Source organism: Mastomys coucha, unplaced genomic scaffold (genome assembly GCF_008632895.1).
Source record: "Mastomys coucha isolate ucsf_1 unplaced genomic scaffold, UCSF_Mcou_1 pScaffold15, whole genome shotgun sequence".
Lineage (NCBI taxonomy): Eukaryota > Metazoa > Chordata > Mammalia > Rodentia > Muridae > Mastomys > Mastomys coucha.
In genome coordinates this window covers 5630620-5639842 of record NW_022196897.1, presented here as the reverse complement: position 1 = coordinate 5639842, position 9223 = coordinate 5630620, and the positions used below count along the sequence as shown (strand labels likewise).

Sequence of the window (9223 nt, the reverse complement as noted above, 5' to 3'; positions counted from 1 at the left end):
TCTCTCTCTGTCTCTGTCTTCCTTCCTTTCTTGGTTTTTCAAAGGCTTCTCTATTACATAGAGATACATAGATAGCCCTGGCTATCCTGGAACTTGCTCTGTAGATCATGCTAGCCTTAAACTCAGAGATCTGCTTGCTTTTGCCTCCTGGGTGCTGGGATCCACCACCACTGCCTGGATGCCTCTTCTTAATTTCAAGTAGTTCCTTTTTTTCTTCCAGATCAAGTCAGGAGTGAGTTGTGTTATCTGATCCCCTGATAGGCCAACTTTACTTTTTTCTCTTTGAACCCAGCCCTGGTCTGTTCCTCATCCATCCGCCTGTGGCAAGCCTGCCTGGTTTCTTGATTAACTTGGAGACAGACCAGGTGAACCTGCTTACCTCTTACTGAGTTTTTGGAAAACTGGTCTGTGTGTACACTCAAATGGTGTTCTTGTAAAGATTTTGTCAGTCTATCCTGCTTTTTCTGAGACAGAGCTGTCTAGGAAGGTTCTGGAACATTCATCCATGGGTACTGACTGACTGACATATCATTAGCACCAAAGGAGGACCTGATTCTAACCATAAACAGGACCGCTCCTGCTATGGAACTCTTCCGGAGCTTTAGGGAGGCGCTGAGGGCGTGGTCTGCTGGGTGTCAGTCACCACTAATGGAGCATGACCAATAGGAATCTTTCAGCTGCTCTCCTCCTCACCCCAGGAGTATCTTCCCCTAATGAAAAAGTGCGAGAGAGGAAAGAATCAGGATAATAATTTCCTTTCTTTCCTTCACGATCCTTCGCCTGGCAAGCTCTCATTTAATAAAAGGTGAGATGGGCAAGTGTGGGATATCTACCTTGTGTGAGTCAAAGCATTTTTGGGTCATGCCAGACTTCCACAACGGGAAATTGAAAACCGATATCCTGCCTCACCCAAGCAAGGCACCTTGGCCCGTATCCTTCTCTTTTAAGCGCAGACCCTTGAAGCTGAAGATTTTCAAAATAGGGTATGTCTCTACAGCTGCTGCATCAAACAAAAGTAAACAGATTAAATTAATTTAGGTTTCCGAATTAGTCTCATTTTTTTAAATTCAGAAAACGCTTCAGACACTCCAACAAACGTCATCTCCAAGAAGATGGGGACTAATCCCTCTCCTCTCATCGTCCCCCTCTCTCTGTCTCCCTTCCTCTCTCTCTCTGTCTCTGTCTCTCTCTGTCTCTGTCTGTCTCTGTCTCTGTCTCTCTCTCTCTCTCTCTCTCTCACACACACACACACACACACACACACACACACACATCTAAATGCAAACTATGAGGACATACCTCCTGGGTCAAAATAAACTCCTTTTTCTAAATGCTTTCTCAGCATCTTATAAGGGTTTTCTCCACTCTGTACATAGAAACTCAGAGGCTGAGTGCAAGGAAAAAAAAAAGAGAGAGAGAGAGAAACAATGTATTCATTACAGTCTGTTAAGTTGCCAGCACCAGGCAATTAAAAGGTATGCCTTGTGGAAACACTGCAAAACAGCACGGTTAGTCCTATTGTGCTCTCATTAACAAGATTGCTATTTTAGCTCTCCAGGTGGAAGCCTGAGAAACAAACCATTCTTGGCTTGGAAGACACCCCAGGAAACTCGGACTTGTTGATAACCGGAACTTGTGCAAAGATTCTTGTTTATACTATAAGTGTGTGGATCTCTTTGGTTGTATAAATACAATGCCACATCCATTCTATTAGACTAGAGGAAGAAACCATTTAAAGTGACATCAAAGTCTGCCCAAAGCTAATGGCTCTGATCCTCTGGACTCTGTCAACGTTGCTGCCCTGAAGTCATGGCTCCCTTGGGACATGGGAATTTGGATTTTTTTCTGGCAGCATACTATGTTGTAAATGCCATAGACAGCGCTGGAAAGGATGGCTGAGACTCTGACATGCTCTCTGCTTGTGCCCTTTGCTGTTTGGCAATTGTTTTAAAATGACGGACCATGTCACTGCCACTTGCCAAATGTGAGCAGTCTGTGGCAAAAAGGATTGTGGCTGTCTGCTAACTCAGCTTTGCCTATGTGCATGGAAAACACAGCAAAGGATGTTAGTGATTCAAATTCTCCTACATTCCAAAGAAGAAGCACACCTACTTTACAGACTTTACACTTCATGCCAGTAGCTTTAGTTTTTACAAGACAGAAAACCTCATGGTTCCCTTTAAGAATCACTTGAAAATACAACACATTAATCACTTTAGGGTAAACAGGAGGGAAAAGTCCCATAAGAAGTCGGCACGCCAGGCAATGGTGGCACATACCTTTAATCCCAGCACTTGGGAGGCAGAGGCAGGTGGATTTCTGAGTTCGAGGCCAGCCTGGTCTACAGAGTGAGTTCCAGGACAGCCAGGGCTACACAGAGAAACCCTGTCTCAAAAAAAAAAAAAAAGTCGGCACAACAATGGCTCTTTTTCTTAATGATAAACACAATATTAACCAGAAGATAAAAGTATAAATGAGGTTGCTTCAGACCCACACCAACTTCAGGCCAGAAGTCCCTTAAATTACTTTCTCAGGACCTATTTTCCCACATTGTTCTTGCTCAACCAAGTCTTTTGCATTGATTGTAGTCTGAGGGACCAAGACCATGGTACAGTTCCAACAGGATGCTAGTTTACGATATATCCTTGATGGTCAACTAATAGCTACTAGTTAGGGATTCTAACTAGTTAGGGGTTACTAGGGAGTCTGTTAGGTTAAGGGTCTACACTAGTTTGTTAATCAAAAGCTGATCTTGGAAAGCATGTAACTTTTATCTAAAGCATAGCCTTACATTAGTAGTTTTCATGGAAATCCCATAGCAGTAAAGTGGAGAGGAAAAACTAAAATCATGCTGTGCTACTGTGAGCCAAACACCAGCCACCTTGAAAATCAAGATGCTTCTCGGCTCCGCATCCAGCCACATGTAAGCGCTTCAGCAGGGCGATTCTTCAGCTTTGGGAAGAGAAACAAGTCCAGGCAGTTAGTGTGGAACAGCGATTATCATCTGCATGTGTGCTTCACTACAAAAGCAGAGGCAGTTTTTACTACTGTCATGGTGACAACTGCCATGGCACGTTTGGTGTTGAGTAGGACCAGTCACAAACGACCTCCAGGCGACCTAACCTGGCCTCTTCCATAGCCACCTTTCTTCTCTTTGCCAGCATTTCCTCTTTTAGCGATTAGTGGGAATTTGTGCATTTTAACACATTCTATTAAGGAAAACAACATTTTTTTTTCTTAAAATGGTTTTTCAAGACAAGGTTTCTCTGTGTAGCCCTGGCTGTCTTGAAACTCATTCTGTAGATCAGACTGGCCTGAACTCACAAAGATCCACTTACCTCTGCCTCGCAAGTGCTGGGATTGAAGTCATGTGCTACCACAGCCTGTTTTAAGGAGACCAACTTTGATGTCCTCATCTGAAAAGAGGAATCTCTAAGACCTAACACTGAAATACAGTGTAGAGAAGGAAAGGTGTCCAGTGTGTGTGTGACTGCACGAACATGTGTGCGTGAGTGCACGTCACACAGTTAGAAGACTCTCCTCTCTAAAATTAACAATTTAAAATTAGATTGTTTATCTTCAAAGTGGGTTTAGATTGCTTTCAAAACACAGACAACAGTAAAAATCAAAAGCCCAATGTTAGAAGACAAGTGTAGAGCCGTGTAAGCAAATGTGTACTGGGCCAGATAATGGGGCCTGGCGATGCAGCCAGTGTTCCCAGTCCTCAAGAGGGAGGCAAGAGCCTTGAAAATTTGAAGATCAGCCTGGCTACAGTGAGTTCCAGGCCAGCTTGGGCTATGAGATCCCATCTGAAAACAACAACAGCAACACAAAAACAAAACAGAGAGATGTTTGGTTTGCGGGGCCCGCGTAGTTTCTGTCCCAGTTTGCTCTTTTGTTAAATGCACCGCAGCGTTTTGATGGGGCAATAAACCGGCAGCTGGCCGGATTTGTTAGCGGGTTGTGGTTTCCTGGCCCTCGGTCTGGTCTACTAGACTCGGAATATTGAGATCACACTAGGCAGAATCTATTTTTAGTGAATTGTATTAACAAAAAGGACTGCCTTGTTGCTCAGAGGCATCCCGATTTAGTTCTGACTTCCCAAAAGGTCAGAGCAAAGAGGCAAAGTGGGCTTCAGTTTAATAGGCACACTTTCCGTAAGATTAGAAGACACAAGTTACTCAGGTGCTGGCACTGTGGCTGTACTCATCCAAAGGGAAGCAGGGACAAAGACGTGGGCATCGTGTTTTCCACAGTTAAACACTAGTAGTTAAGCACTTCTGCGCAGGCGCAGTTCAGGAAAGCCGCCCTGAGGACACGGTACACAGCCCAGTTACTTGAAGGAATTAGTTTCCAATTAGCTGTCGGTCTCAAGGCAGTCTCATGCCCAGCTTCAGGCCGGTGTGTTAAAAGACAGAACCACAACGAATCTAGCTCTGTAGCTCTTTGCCTTGTGTTTGTGATTTCAGAGTTGAGCATCACAGAACCAAGACAGGCTCAGAGACTTCTTCCTGCACCGTGTTCAGAAGGTATTTCCGCACAGATCACAGAAACATGGCCCGGGAGGTGGAGCCGAGGAGACGGCTGGTGGTCTTATTGGAGCCCTCGGCCACCTGCGTGTATGATTGGCTGTGGTCTGACTGAGACTTAGTTCTTTATTACTCCTAAATCAGGCTTTCATTGGCACACTAGGTTACTAGGCTAACTTGCAGTTCATTTCCTAGGAGTTCATGTTCACAAGTTGTTCTCTGACCTCCGCACACATGCACCATGCACATGACCACCACACCGTACACATAATAATAAATGAAACAAAGTTAAAAAAGAAACACAGGAGGAATTCACACATATTGATGGCCATTTCTTTAATGGTTACTTGGTGCCAGGCCCTTGGCCAAGCAGTCTGTATGCATGACATCATTTGCTTCTCACCATCTACAGGAGTGCTTTCTGTGGTTCCCATATTCCACCTCTCCCACCCCCAGCCTCCATTCCCATACTGCCCGATCTACTCTTCTGTCTTCTGACAGCACCCCTCATAACTACCCGGATCATTGCCCTTGACTTCATGTTCTTTCTTTTTCTCTCCCTCTACCTTACCTCAACACTAGGCATTGGACCCAGGACCTTTGGAGGGGGCTCTAGTACTCAGATACATCCTCAGCCTTTTTTTTTTAAAAAAAACCTATTTATTATTTTTATTATTTATATGCATGTGTATTTGTCTGTGTGAGTATATGGCATTGGTGTGCAGGTAGGTGCCTATGGAGGCCAGAAGATGGGATCTGTCTGGCTGTGAGATACTTGATATGTACTAAGGACTAACTTCAGGTCCTCTGGGAAAGCAAGAAATGCTTTTAACTCCTGGGCCTTCTCCCCAGCTCCTGCCCTTCATGAGAATTCTGTTTTGAGATAGAATTTTGCAAAACCTTCCAGGCTGCCCTGAACTTGAATCCTCCTGATTCAGCCTCTGGTGTCAGGGGGTTGAAGATGCTCCGCCCCACCCTTCTCTTGATGAGCTTCAGGTGCTGCGGCTTATGTGTCTGCTGCTGCTCTTTTGGGTTGAGGCAGGCTCTCACCTTCACTGCTCAGAGCCTGACCCTGTGGTTACCCCTTTCATCTGCACCCCGTCTCCCCTTCACCATTTCTTGGTGACACTTGCTGTGACTGCTCTCTCTGTCTCTGCTTCAGAGTGAACAAAGATTGGATTTTCATCTCACATGTAATGGCTGTGTCTATTTCTCTAGTTGTGGTTTAGAGTGTGTCTGTTGGAAGCCACAGATAGAAAAGATCAGTTCAGTCTCGTGGTGACATGTGCATATGCAATAGCAAAAGCAAGCAATATCTTCCTTAATGCGGCAGCTCTTTTCATATCCAGCATCAACAGGGACTTCACTATAGTATCAGTAGCATTTCATTGGCTCAGCCATGCCCCCAAATGGAGAATGGTAGTTATTTCTTATGATCAGCTCTGGATACAAAGAATGTTATGAAACCATCAAAGATATAAAGATTCATGAAAGAACAACTATATTCTATCCCTAGTGATGAGAAGCAGATATGCTGTTCACATTACAGACATGTATAGCCTATTAGACTGCTCCAGAACAGAGCAGGGATAAATCAATGACTAAGAACAGAAAGTAAATCCATTCTTTCATTCTGTTATAGATAGATGGAGAGCAGGCCAAGGCCACTGCTAGGAAGATAATCAGAGGTCAAGCCTAGAGAAGAGGAAAGCAGAAGGGGAAAGAATGAACATCAAAGAACTGGGAGTCTTGGGAGCTGTGTGGAATGTGGTCAGAGAAACAGGTTAGGATGACAAGTTCAAAATTCAGGCCCAGGACATTGGAAGCACTTATGTGTGGTGGGGACCAGCTTGTCTGTAGAGAGTTGGTGCCAAGTGTGGCCTCAAATGCAACAATTCACAAGTCAGGGAGCTATTATGTTACTAAGTATATTAACCTTTTACTTAGCTCTGACAGTATCTGTAATATCCTTGTAATAAAGGGTTCAGGTATTTATGAAGTGGACTAGCTTACCTTGAAATTTTTTACTCTCTCTTTTAGAAAGACAGATGCACTTGTATCTCTTATGATGCTTTGTGTAAGAACACAATGTAGGTGAGGATGAGCCCCAGTGTGCTCAAGGTCAGAAGAGAACCTCAGATATCAGATGTTAGGTCTCTTGTTATCTGCTGTGTAGCCAGGCTAGCTGGCGCTGGAACTTCCGGGTTCTTCCTGTTTCCATCTCCCATCTTGCCTTGGGAGAGCTGGGACAACAGATGTAAGTCATCCTGTCAGGTTTACGTTGGTTCTCATCCTGTCAAGTTTCTGTAGGTTCTCTGGTCCTCATGTTTGCTTGGCAATCATTTTCCCCAGTGAGCCATTTGTTTCCCAGACTTTATCTTAAGAAGTTTTGGTAGAGCCTTACAAATTGTACTGATTATCTCCTGATCAATGTATAGTTTTATAATGCTGATTTTATTGAGAGAGAGAGAGAGAGATTTAAAATAAAGTCCTTTTAATCCTAAACTTTGAAATAACACCATCATAGGCAAAATGATACTTAAATGTAAAGGTTACATGTAAAATGTTCAATCAGCTCACAAAAGCAGGATTTACAAAAAGTCATAGCTCAGTGTAAGCTTTGTCCATGTTCAGTGGAATTTTGGTGGTTTTGGCATACGATGGGTAGGGTTCTTCCTTCTCAGTAGTCTAGCTCTGAGGAAACTTTGTTGAAGAACAGGGGAAGAGGACACTCTAAGCCCTGTAGAGGGGGAACTCCCTCAAAAGCAGGACCAAGTTTGGGAAGTCTCTGAGATCTGGAGTGAAATACGACAAAATTTGCATTTATATAGCACTCTCTCTGCACTTGCTTTATGTGTGCTTTCCATATTAAATAAAAACACAATTAAGAGTTAGTTCCAAAATACCAGGTCAAACATATCAAACAAAATCAGGAATGGCAATTAGTGCTGGAATGCCAGAACAAACAGATGGTTATTGAGTTTGGATTTAAGAAGAGAAATAGGATGTGCCAGCTGCATATCAATAAAGAAGTAATTCTGGAGCTCGGGGCGACAAGGGCCGGGAGCTTGGGCTACCGGAAGAGCCAAGCTGGGACAGGGATCCATCCCATGCAGTGCATTTATGGGAAACTGTAACAAAGCCAGGGCAGCTAAAGTTATGGGACATTTCAAGTGCCAGGCACTAATGGGACACTTGTGCGTGCCAGCCACTGCGCTCTATGATAAGCAGAGACAATCAGATCTGAGATCTGTATTTCAGCCAACTAGAATCCAGTTTAAAGGAAGAAGGCATGTGTGAAGCCACTTGGGGACCTTCAGTGTGTGTGGCAGTGTGAAGACTTCATTCCAGGCATAAAAATACGACCATGCTGTTCTATGTGAAAGGGGGTGGGGCGGGGAGCTCAGAACTCACATGGTTTTAAATCCAAAAACCTCTGAAAAACGGAAGAGATTTTCTTAAGATACAACTGAAATTCTATAGCCTTCCTGTACTCTATTTGATATCAATGGTCACCTAATTCACCGCAGAAACGTCACATTTGATGGGCAGGTTTTGATTAATCAACAGACTTTTCTTTTTGGTGCTGGAGATTGAACCCAGAGTCTCCTGTGGGCTAGGCTTGGGCTCTACAAACATCTCCAATCCAATACTGAGGCCTTATGCCAGGGCCTGCTGGGTGTGTGATAGCCACAGGATATTGTACAAACACTGTCTTACCTCCATAAGATGCAGGGCACCAACGAATAAATCAACCTATCACACTTGTAGGCCTCTTTCCTGACCAGTCCTCGTTAATTCTGTGTCTGGCTCTGTTCTTCACACCCCCACAGAACCCCTCCCCAAGGCTCCTGTTTGTGTACTTACTTGGCTTTCTTAAAGGGCTCTTTCTCTCCCTTCCAGGACCAAATCTTGGTTCTGTTTGTTTGCACCTTCCCGTAGGTCTGCTCTCTCTGTGGGGCCTCTCTCATCACAAGTCCTAATAAATATTTGTAATGAAGCGATTCCCTAAGGTCTGCCTCTCTTATCTCCCGCTGCTCCTTCCTCCCCTGGGGAGCTCATCCATTCTCAGCTGTCCCCACTGGGCAGGGGCTCTGGAATCTGCATATTCAGATCTGGCCTGTCACCGGAATGCCTTTCTTATTGTTGCAGGTGTTTACTGGTCATTTTAACCTAATTGTCTCTCTAGCACCTCGTTTCTCCCATGGACATCACACCCAGACTGTGGAACCAGTCAGCTGCCGACCAACCGAAGGAGGGCGGATTCTCTCCTCTCCCAAACTGAATCTTTTGTTGTCCACCTGCATGTATCGCTTATAAAGAAGACAAAGTGTATTTTTTTTTCCTCAAAAGAAGACTTTTATGACAGTCCAGAAAAGACAAATAGGATGGAGATAGTTAAATGATAGTGATTTCGGAAAGTTAGGGGACAGAGCGGGAGAACAGGTGGAACACAGGATTCTTAGGGCTGTGAAATGACACGGTATGGTACTTTAAATGGAACATGTGTGTCAGAACACATCGTGGAAACCAGTGACATGTACAATGCAGAGCAGACTATAGAGTAAGCTGTGCACTGAGGTTGTATGTGTAAGTGTCGATACACAGATGATAACAAATGTCTCACCCTGGACCTTGTGTGTGTGTGTGTGTGTGTGTGTGTGTGTGAGAGAGAGAGAGAGAGAGAGAGAGAG

General features: G+C 44.3%; 1 pseudogene; it reads left to right on the top strand.

Annotated features, from left to right (window-relative positions):
• Window positions 1-810: 810 nt before the first annotated feature.
• The window catches only part of LOC116091012, a 72100-nt pseudogene continuing 63687 nt past the window's right edge, over window positions 811-9223 (top strand).